This window comes from Leucoraja erinacea, chromosome 9 (assembly GCF_028641065.1).
Source record: "Leucoraja erinacea ecotype New England chromosome 9, Leri_hhj_1, whole genome shotgun sequence".
Lineage (NCBI taxonomy): Eukaryota > Metazoa > Chordata > Chondrichthyes > Rajiformes > Rajidae > Leucoraja > Leucoraja erinaceus.
Window position 1 is genome coordinate 23250640 of NC_073385.1, and position 11447 is coordinate 23262086.

An 11447-nucleotide genomic window follows, 5' to 3' on the forward strand; every position below is an offset into this window, starting at 1 on the left:
TCCCAGTGATCTATAAAACTAAATCCTTGCTCCCTGCCCCAGCCCCCCCCAGCCGCATATTCAGATTCTCTATCTCCCTGTTCCTGTCCTCACTGGTATGAGGTACTGGAAGCAATCCAGAGATAACCACCCTAGAAGTCCTGCTTTTCAGTCTTTCCTAACTCTAAACTCGCGTTGCAGTACCTCCTTCCTCTTCTTCCTGATGTCGTTTGTGCCCAAATACACAATTACCGCCGGCTGTTCACCTTCCCTCTCGAGGATGTACTGAATTTGGTTTGCGATATCTTGAACCCTGGCACCAAGGAGGCAACAGACCATCCTCGAGTCTCGCCTGCCGCCACAGAATCTTCAGTCCACACTTCGGACAATGGAGTCACCCATCACTATAGCTCTGCCCGACGTCGGTCTCGCCTGTCGATCCTCATCGCTAGGATTGGAGCCACCGACCCATCCGCAGCGTCTCCCCCGACAACTCCCAAGAGGGTGTGCCTGTTTTCATTAGGCGCTGCCGCCTGGGTCTCCTACGCTCCACATTTACTCCCCTTTCTCTCCGTCATCCACGTTCGCTCTTCCTGTATCCTTGAGGTGATGACCTCACTGTAGGTCTTGTCCAGGAAAACGCGTTTTCCCGGATAGCCCTGAGGTCATCCAGCCGCTTCTCCTGTTCCCCAACACGTTCATTCAGAAGCTGCACCTGGACACAATTTCTGCAGGTATAGTTTCCAGAAGCTCCAGCGGTGTCCCTGACTTCCCACATCCTGCAGAAAATGCACTGCACCAACTTGCCTGCCATTTCTTCAGTGGACAAAAATCACAAATCAAGTGTAAACCTCCTTGCCTCAGCCTCCTTGCCACAGACTCTTGAGCCAAAGACTCGCACTTTTCTCACAAGGCACTTCCCTCGACAAGTTCGCTCCCCATAGAGCAAACCTTGCTTATATTGGCTGATTAATTGCCTAATTAGCCAATTTATCAATTTGCAAATTAAATTATAATCACGGCAAACACTTGATTCGGGCTTTTGGCGCACTTTTTAAACCTTCCTTCCTTCTGAGTCATCGACATCCAGCCAATACTAGCTCTCATTGCTCGTGGCTGCTACTTCCTCCTATAAGCATACCCATATATATATATTTTGTTTAAGAAGGAAATGCAGATGCTGGAGAATCGAAGGTACACAAAAAAGCTGGAGAAACTCAGCGGGTCTCTGTACAGCATCTATGGAGCGAAATTAAATAGGCAATCTGAAGGGTTTCGGAATCAAAGACGTTGCCTATTTCCTTCGCTCCATAGGCACTGCCCCCGCTGAGTTTCTCCCCCTTTTTTGCAAACCCATATTATATATATATGATTAATTGCCTAATAGCCAATATATATCAATTTATAATATATATATATAATCACGGCAAACACTTGAAAAGGCAACAGGCGCAATGATTAAAATAGTCCATTGTTCTTCCTTCCTTCTGAGTCATCGACATCCAGCCAATACTAGCTCGAAGCTGTTCCTGAACCTGGACATTACGGTTTTCAGGCTCCTGTACCATCTTCCCGATAGCAGTGATGATATGAGTGTGAGGCCAGGATGGTGAGGGTATCGGATGACGTTGGCTGCCTTTTTGAGGCAGCGACTCCGACAAATCCCTTCGATGGTGTGGAGGTCAGAGCCGGTGATGGACTGGGCAGTGGTCACAACTTTTTGCAGTCTTTTCCACTCCCGGACATTCAAGTTGCTGAACCAGCCCATGATGCAACCAGTCAATATGCTCTCTGCTCTGCACCTGTAAAAGTTCAAGAGAATCCTCTTTGACATACTGAATCTCCGTAATCTTCTTGGGAAGTAGAGACGCTGATGTGCTTTCCTTATAATTGCATCAGTGTACTGGGTCCAGGAAAGATCTTCGGAAATATGCACGCTCAGGAATTTTGAATTTTGTGACTCTCTCCACCATTTCCCATTGATATAAACGGGCTTGTGGGTCCTCATCCTTCCTCTTCCAAAGTCCACAATGAGTTCCTTGGTTTTACTGATCTTGAGAGCCAGGTTGTTGTGCTGGCACCATTTGGTCAATCGGTCGATCTCACTTCTATACTCTGAAGAGTATAGAAGTGAGATCTATACCATATGTAATGTCATCACCATATGTAATTTGTCCCACAATGGTAGTGTCGTCGGCGAATTTGACAATGGAGTAAAGTGGGGTTGTTGAATACCAGGTTTATTGTCCTGAACAATTGCTCTATATACCCAGGCACTGATATGTAATGCAATGCAATGTGGTAATGTTTACAACATTTCTTTCCCCTCCAACTGCACTTCACTGATCAGAGTATACCATAATTCACATCACAATATGCAATTATAGGAATGAATTTCAACTGATTGGTTCCTGTTTATCTTGTGGAATCAATGCATTCAAGAAGCATTTCATCTCAATGGCAGCCTTTGGGTAGTTACACAGGAACTCAGTAACTTGGGGCACTATTTGTGGGCAGTAACTTGGGGCACTATTTGTGGGCATTTACCACACTCAAAGACTGCAAATAAATAGAATTTCAAAGATTTTAAATTGCATAAGAGAAATGAGAAGCAACAAATTGCTATAGCAAGCAAAGAATGTGAACATAAATAATCAAGGACATGTGTAAAGATGACAGTATGAAAAAGATGAATTGCAAAATAGAGCATATGTGGTCTCAAAGATTACATTAAGTTATTTTCACGGTGGATATGAACGCCACAGAAAATTGTCATGACAACAGTGGCAGTGATAGTGAAGAACCCCAGGTGAGGGTCAGCTTGCATTGGGGGAAAACGGGGAGTGAGATTCATTTCCTAGCAAGAGATTAAATGTGTATTGTGGTCAAGGAAAGACCAAACAAGAAATCAAACTTCATGAAATGAATGAGCCTGAAAAATATTTTATAAATCTAATAAATCAGAAAATCTTTTTGATATTTTATTGTATTTAGAAAGGAATTATTTACACGTAGAATACATTGGATACAAATACAGTTGCTAAACATTTCCACTGATTATCTTTAATCCAAATTTAGCAATAATCCAAACATTGCTACAGTCCTTATGAATTTTAACTGAATGCCTTCTATTCCATTTAAACTATTTTTCATTTTTGTTCTCCTATGTTATTTATCTGAATTTGATTTTAATCCCATTAACCTTTTAGGTAAACTCCTGTTGGTGAACATTGATTTCTGGAAGCTAGTGTTACACAGTTTTTATATTTGATTTTGAGTCAAAACTGAGCAATAACCTAATTTAGCTGTTCATTATTGTTTGTTGCTTGTTGTTCTAATTCATAGAGTTTTTCATCACTTGCTTCTGATTGCCAACGTGCTCCATTTCAGAAAGTTATTTACAAAGAACTGCTCATCAAAAATCTTCATCGACTTCATTCTGCCTTTCAGCCTTTGGAACGACAAGAATACACAATCAGGGCTGATTGAGCTCTGCATCATGTACACTTCACAAAACATGAAGGTCACAGTGAATTAGCCTATCAGTGTTTGAAAACACTCATATTTCAGCAGTGATGACAAAAAAGCAAAGTTTTGAAAACCTTACATTGCCACTGGTATTTGTTTGATTTCTTGGTAGAGAAGAGATAACCAAGAGCAGCATCAATTTCAGTGCCCCGAATAAAATATATTCCTACAAGCAAGCACAATAACAAGCTTTCTGATGTGCACAGATAATGGTTTTACCTCTATTTTGATTTCTGACCCCAGAAAAACTATTGCTTTCTATTCTGCATTTTGCATTGACATTGTCGAATCCACAACCATTAATATCTTGGTAGTCTCCATATCCAAAATCTTGCATTGTTTCTGCAAAATCAGGAAATAGGGTGGATATCATGTAGCAGTTTTTTTATTTCATTTTCAGGATCTAGTATGGCCAGTAGGCTGAGCATTTATTGTTCATTGTTTCCTCCAACTAAATAAGGACAAAACGGAGATAATTGTTTTTGGTGCTAAAAAAGAAAGGCTTAAAGTAACCCAACACCTTCACTCTCTGTCCCTGAAAACTTCAAACAAAGCCAGAAATCTTGGGGTTATTATGGATTCAGATTTACATTTCGACAGTCACATCAAATCAGTAACAAAATCGGCCTACTATCACCTCAAAAACGTAGCAAGATTAAGAGGACTCATGTCAGCTCAAGACTTGTACATGCCTTTATTACTAGTAGGCTAGATTATTGTAACGGTCTCCTTGCAGGTCTTCCGAAAAAAACTGTCAGGCAGCTACAGCTTGTTCAGAACGCTGTTGCTAGAGTTCTAACAAAGACCAAAAAATTTGAACACATTACACCAATTCTTAAATCCTTACCTTGGCTCCCTGTATGTCAGAGAATTGATTTCAAAATCCTGCTGCTCACCTATAAATCACTACATGGTTTAAGACCAAAGTATATCACTGACATGCTTCCACTATATAAGCCTTCTAGACCGCTAAGATATTCTGAAACCAATCTGTTAGTGATTCCCAGAGTAAATACAAAACATGGGCAAGCAGGATTAAGTTACTACTAGACCAAGTGCAGACCCGTTGGGTCTGCTCCCCCAATGGTGTGATCCCCCAACCCAATATTCCACCATGCACCCGTCTCCTCCATTGGAACTGAGCCCGTTCCCAAATGTAAGATTGCAGCCCTCCCCTGCCTGCTGCAGCAGTGAAAAGTTCAGTGTTCCTCTCTTGCAACTTTGTTTCGAAGTGTGTTGGAAGCTGACATGTAAATGGAGAAGCCTGTTTATTTTTGAAATACTTGGGGGTGGGTGGGGGGGGGTGGGGGGGAGTAGGATTTCATTAAAAAAACATGTACTTGAACACGACGAAATGAAATGAGGAGTGGATACTTAGAAAGAAAAGCGAAATCTCTACCGAAATGGAAAATATCTCGGAGATTGAGCGTCTGGATTGGGCGTGGCAATGAATCAAAGGAAGAAATGCAGCCGGACGCCGTACTGCTGGCGGACGGACTGATTTGAGTTTTATATATATACTAGAGTGCAGACCCGTTGGGTCTGCTCCCCCAATGGTGTGATCCCCCAACCCAATATTCCACCATGCACCCGTCTCCTCCATTGGAACTGAGCCCGTTGCCAAATGTAAGTTTCCAGCACTCCCCTGCCTCCCTCAATTGCAGCCCTCCCCTGCCTGCTGCAGCAGTGAAAAGTTCAGTGTTCCTCTCTTGCAACTTTGTTTGGAAGTGTGTTGGAAGCTGATGTAAATGGAGAAGCCTGTTTATTTTTGAAATACTTGGGGGGGGGGGGGGGGGGGGGGGAGAAGGATTTGATTAAAAACATGTACTTCAACACGACGAAATGAAATGAGGAGCGGATACTTAGAAAGAAAAGCGAAATCTCTACCGAAATGGAAAATATCTCGGAGATTCTGCGTCCGGTTTCGGAGTTGCGGAGCGTCAAAGGAAGAAACGCGCGGCGGACGCCGTACGGCGGCAGGCGGACTGATTTGAGTTTTATATATATATAGATAGATAGATAGATAGATAGATACTAGACCAAGTGCAGACCCGTTGGGTCTGCTCCCCCAATGGTGTGATCCCCCAACCCAATATTCCACCATGCACCCGTCTCCTCCAACAGAACTGAAGCCGTCCCCAAATGTAAGATTCCAGCACGCCCCTGCCTCCCTCAGCAGTGGATTAAAAACAATTCCAATTGCACCTACCCTGCCTGCTGCAGCAGTGAAAAGTTCAGAGTGTTCCTGTCTTGCAACTTTGTTTCGAAGTGTGTTGGAAGCTGATAGGAAGGAGCAGCTGTCAACGAATCAAAAGGCAGAAAGGCAGCCGTACGGCAGCCGGTCGGATGGCACGAGAGTTTTATATATTAACTAGACCAAGTGCAGACCCGTTGGGTCTGCTCCCCCAATGGTGTGATTCCCCCAACCCAATATTTCACCATGCACCCGTCTCCTCCAATGGAACTGAAGCCGTTGCCAAATGTAAGTTTCCAGCACTCCCCTGCCTCCCTCAATTGCACCTCCCCTGCCTGCTGCAGCAGTGAAAAGTTCAGTGTTCCTGTCTTGCAACTTTGTTTCGAAGTGTGTTGGAAGCTGACAGGAAGAAGCAGCGAATCAAAAGGCAGAAAGGCAGCTGGCAGCCGGACGGCAGGCGGCAGCCACAGACTTTTATAGATAGACTAGACCAAGTGCAGACCCGTTGGGTCTGCTCCCCCAATGGTGTGATCCCCCAACCCAATATTCCACCATGCACCCGTCTCCTCCATTGGAACTGAGCCCGTTCCCAAATGTAAGATTGCAGCCCTCCCCTGCCTGCTGCTGCAGTGAAAAGTTCAGTGTTCCTCTCTTGCAACTTTGTTTCGAAGTGTGTTGGAAGCTGACATGTAAATGGAGAAGCCTATTTATTTTTGAAATACATGGGGGTGGGTGGGGGGGGGGGGGAGAAGGATTTGATTAAAAACATGTACTTCAAGACGACGAAATGAAATGAGGAGCGGATACTTAGAAAGAAAAGCGAAATCTCTACCGAAATGGAAAATATCTCGGAGATTGAGCGTCTGGATTGGGCGTGGCAATGAATCAAAGGCAGAAATGCAGCCGGACTGCAGCCGGTCGGCAGGCGGACTGATTTGAGTTTTATATATATATAGATAGATAGATAGATAGATAGATAGATAGATAGATAGATAGATAGATAGATAGATAGATAGATAGATAGATAGATAGATGATATGATAGATAGATATAGATGCAACAAATAGCTGGAATAAACTTCCTGAAGATTTAAGACTTGCCTCAACTTTGACCACTTTTAAAACATGACTGATAAAACTGGTACCAAAACCAGAATGGATTATCTTCGGAATATCGGAAGGTAACCCTGAACTAAATGTGTTTCAGAAGAATTTATTTAATTACGGGCTAATAATGGGAAAAAAGCTTATACTTAAATTCTGGAAAAATGCGCCCACACCAACATTAAAAATGTGGATATCAAATATGTTTGAAACATTACATCTGGAAGAGATGAGATTCCTCTTAGCAGGTAAAGCAGACCAATTCCAAAAGACGTGGTCTATGTTTCTGGACCTATTACAAGTATGAGGTGCAATAGTAATTTAAATAAACAAATAAATAAATAAGTGGTATCAGGACCTGGTAACGGGAGGTAAAACAACAAAAACAGACTTGGTTGGTAGTCCCCTTTCTGCGGAGTTTAATGTTATAATAGAGCGATTGTTCCTATTTTCTCTTTCTTTCTTTTCTAGGATCTATTTTCTCACTTTACTTCCTTCTCTAACTTCTTTTCTAATGGGCTTTCTTTTCCCAACACTCTTGCACTTCACGACTCTCGCGCACTTTCTTTACTTTCCTTACTTCTACCTTTTTCTTAAAGCTCAAAAAAAATGAAGCGGTACAAAAAATGTATTAAGATATGTGTTGTGTAGTATTGTAATTTACCGTACTTCTAATAAAAATAAAATTAAAAAAAAAAAAAAAAAAAAAAAACATGACTGAAGACTTTTATGTTTACTTTAGCTTTCAGCTAAATCTTAACTACATTGCACTTTTAACTTTTGCACTTTTTATCATGCATTTTTAATTTTGCTTTTCTTTTCTTTTAATTCTATTTTATTTCATTTTATTATTTCATTTTATTGTATGACATGTTTTTATGTGAAGCACTTTGAGTCTGCCTCGTGTATGAAATGTGCTATATAAATAAAGTTGCCTTGCCTTGCCTTGCCTTGCCTTCATCTAAAGTTGCCCTTTAAACGTGGTGAATTCCCTTCTTGAACCACTGAACTCCTTCCTGCTGAAGATACTCCCACAATGTTGTAGGATAGGAAGTTCCAGGATTTAGACTCATGAAAGACTGATGTATTCCAAATTCAGGATTGGGTGCAACTTGGGAAGAAACTTGCGAACAAGGTGATGGCGTTCAAATGTCCTTGGTGATAGAGGTCACAGGTTTGAGAGTCCCTGTCAGAATAGCCCAGGTGATTAATTGCAGTGTATTTTGTAGATGAGACACAGTGTAGCTACTGGTACTAGTGGTAGAGGGAAGGAATATTTAGGGACATTGATGGTATGTTAATCAATCTGGCTGCTCTGTCCTGGATGGTGTGGAAAAGTGTTGTCACCGCACTCATGCAGGCAAGTGGAGACCATTCCATCATGGTCCTGACTCCTGCCTTGCAGATAGTGGAAAGGTCGTAAGGTGTAGGGAGGTGAGTAACTCACTGTAGGATACCCAGTCTCCTGAGTACATTTGTGGCCAATGTATTCAAGTAGTTAGTTCAGGTGATTGTCTACTCAATGATAACGTACAAGATAATAATAGTGACTCAGTTGTGCCAATGAAAGTTAAGGTAAGTGGTTAGTTTCCCATTGGGAGTGGTCATTACATAGAAACATAGAAAATAGGTGCAGGAGTAGGCCATTCGGCCCTTCGAGCCTGCACCGCCATTCAATATGATCATGGCTGATCATCCAACTCAGAATCCCATACCTGCCTTCTCTCCATACCCCCTGATCCCCTTAGCCACAAGGGCCACATCTAACTCCCTCTTAAATATAGCCAATGAACTGGCCTCAACTACTTTCTGTGGCAGAGAATTCCAGAGATTCACCACTCTCGGTGTGAAAAATGTTTTTCTCATCTCGGTCCTAAAAGATTTCCCCCTTATCCTTAAACTGTGACCCTTTGTTCTGGACTTCCCCAACATCAGGAACATCTTCCTGCATCTAGCCTGTCCAACCCCTTAAGAATTTTGTAAGTTTCTATAAGATCCTCCCCTTCAATCTTCTAAATTCTAGCTAGTACAAGCCGGTCTATTTTCCCACTCACCCAACCTATCAAAGTCATCTTGCAGCCTCTTAGCATCTTCCCCACAGGTAACACTGTCCCCCAGCTTCGTGTCATCCGCAAACTTGGAGATATTGCATTCAATTCCCTCATCCAAATCATTAATATATATTGTAAATAGCTGAGGTCCCAGCACCGAGCCTTGCGGTACCCCACTAGTCACTGCCTGCCATTCTGAAAAGGACCCGTTTACTCCTACTCTTTGCTTCCTGTCTGCCAGCCAGTTCTCTATCCACATCAATACTGAACCCCCAATACCGTGTGCTTTATGTTTGCATACTAATTTCTTATGTGGTACCTTGTCGAAAGCCTTCTGAAAGTCCAGATATAACACATCCACTGGTTCTCCCTTATCTACTCTACTAGTTACATCCTCGAAAAATTCTATAAGATTCGCCAGACATGATTTACCTTTCATTAATCCATGCTGAATTTGTCCAATGATTTCACCACTTTCCAAATGTGCTGCTATCCCATCTTTAATAACTGACTCTAGCAGTTTCCTCACTACCGATGTTAGACTAACTGGTCTGTAATTCCCCGTTTTCTCTCTCCCTCCTTTTTTAAAAAGTGGGGTTACATTAGCTACCCTCCAATCCTCAGGAACTACTCCAGAATCTAAAGAGTTTTGAAAAATTATCACTAATGCATCCACTATTTCTGGGGCTACTTCCTTAAGTACTCTGGGATGCAGCCTATCTGGCCCTGGGGATTTATCGGCCTTTAATCCATTCAATTTACCTAACACCACTTCCATGATCAATTCACCTGTTTCTGACTGCAAGGGACCTACATTTGTTTTAACTAATCTTTTTCTCTTCATATATCTATAAAAACATTTGCAGTCAGTTTTTATGTTCCCTGCCAGTTTTCTTTCATAATCTATTTTCCCTTTCCTAATTAATGCCTTTGTCCTCCTCTGCTGGACTCTGAATTTCTCTCAGTCCTCTGGTAGGCTGCTTTTTCTGGCTAATATGTATGCTTCAGCTTTTGTTTTGATACTATCCCTGATTTCCCTTGTTATCCACAGATGCACTACCTACCCTGATTTATTCTTTTGCCAAACTGGGATGAACAATTGTTGTAGTTTATCCGTGCAGTCTTTAAATGCCTTCCATTGCATATCCACCGTCAACCCTTTAAGAATCAATTGCCAGTCTATCTTGGCCAATTCACGTCTCATACCCTCAAAGTTACCTTTCTTTAAGTTCAGAACCCTTGTTTCTGAATTAATTACGTCACTCTCCATCCTAATGAAGAACTCAACCATATTATGGTCACTCTTGCCCAAGGGGCCACGCACAACAAAACTGCTAACTAACCCTTCCTCATTACTCAATACCCAGTCTAGAATAATCTGCTCTTGTTGGTTCCTCTACATGTTGGTTTAGAAAACTATCCCGCATGCATTCCAAGAAATCCTCTTCCTCAGCACCCCTGCCAATTTGATTCACCCAATCTATATGTAGATTGAAGTCACCCATTCTAACTGTTTTCCTTTGTCGCACGCAGTTCTAATTTCCTGTTTGATGGCATCCCCAACTCCACTACTATTGTTAGGTGGCCTGTACACAACTCCCACTAGCGTTTTCTGCCCCTTAGTGTTTCGCAGCTCTACCCATATCGATTCCACATCCTCTAAGCTAATGTCCTTCCTTTCTATTGCATTAATCTCCTCTCTAACCAGCAACGCTACCCCACCTCCTTTTCCTTTCTGTCTATCCCTCCTGAATATTGAATATCACTGGATGTTCAGCTCCCAGCCTTGGTCACCCTGGAGCCATGTCTCCGTGATCCCAACTATATCATATTCATATGGCCTTCAATGGTATGAATGCTGCTGATAGCTCACTCTTTACCACCAACAGCATACAAATATACTCCAGTTGCTGCCATAATTGCAGGTCTCCAATACTCCTGAAGGATAACACCATCCATGACATATCAACCTGCTTGAATGCATCGATCACTCTGAACAAACACCACCTATAAAAAAAAGGGTAATAGAAATGCCACAATGTGCAGGCAGATGGAGTAGGACTGCTCGCATCCTCACCAGCTTCGTTGCACTTTTGAAGAGCTTTGCATGTATTTTATCCGATTTTGCATTTCACTGCCTCCACAGCATGATGCAACAAATACTGAGATGCTATTGAAGCAAATTTACCAAGTGATTTGACAACTATCCCATTTTGAAATGTCTGTGCAAGCAAAACTAAAATAGTCACACTTTCCCAGCTCCATAGTAAATTTCATTGCCATTATGCTGGTGGTGTTCAATAACTAATTGTGTAGGAAGCAACTGCAGATGCAGGTTTAAACCGGATAGACACAAAAAGCTGGAGTAATTATTCATTTTCCTCAAAGAAAGTGCTCATTCAGGTTTCCCAAATGTAAAGACTTGAATGTTATAACTTGAAGAACTATGTGTAGTAAGCAGAGAAAGCAATGGTAAAATTTAATGAGCTATTAACATTCAATAAGGATTTTGCAAGAGTGAATTAGGAAAAGGGATTTTATTTAGTTAAGTCAGCGAGTATAGATTGTTACATCTTTTAAGGTAAAATGTAG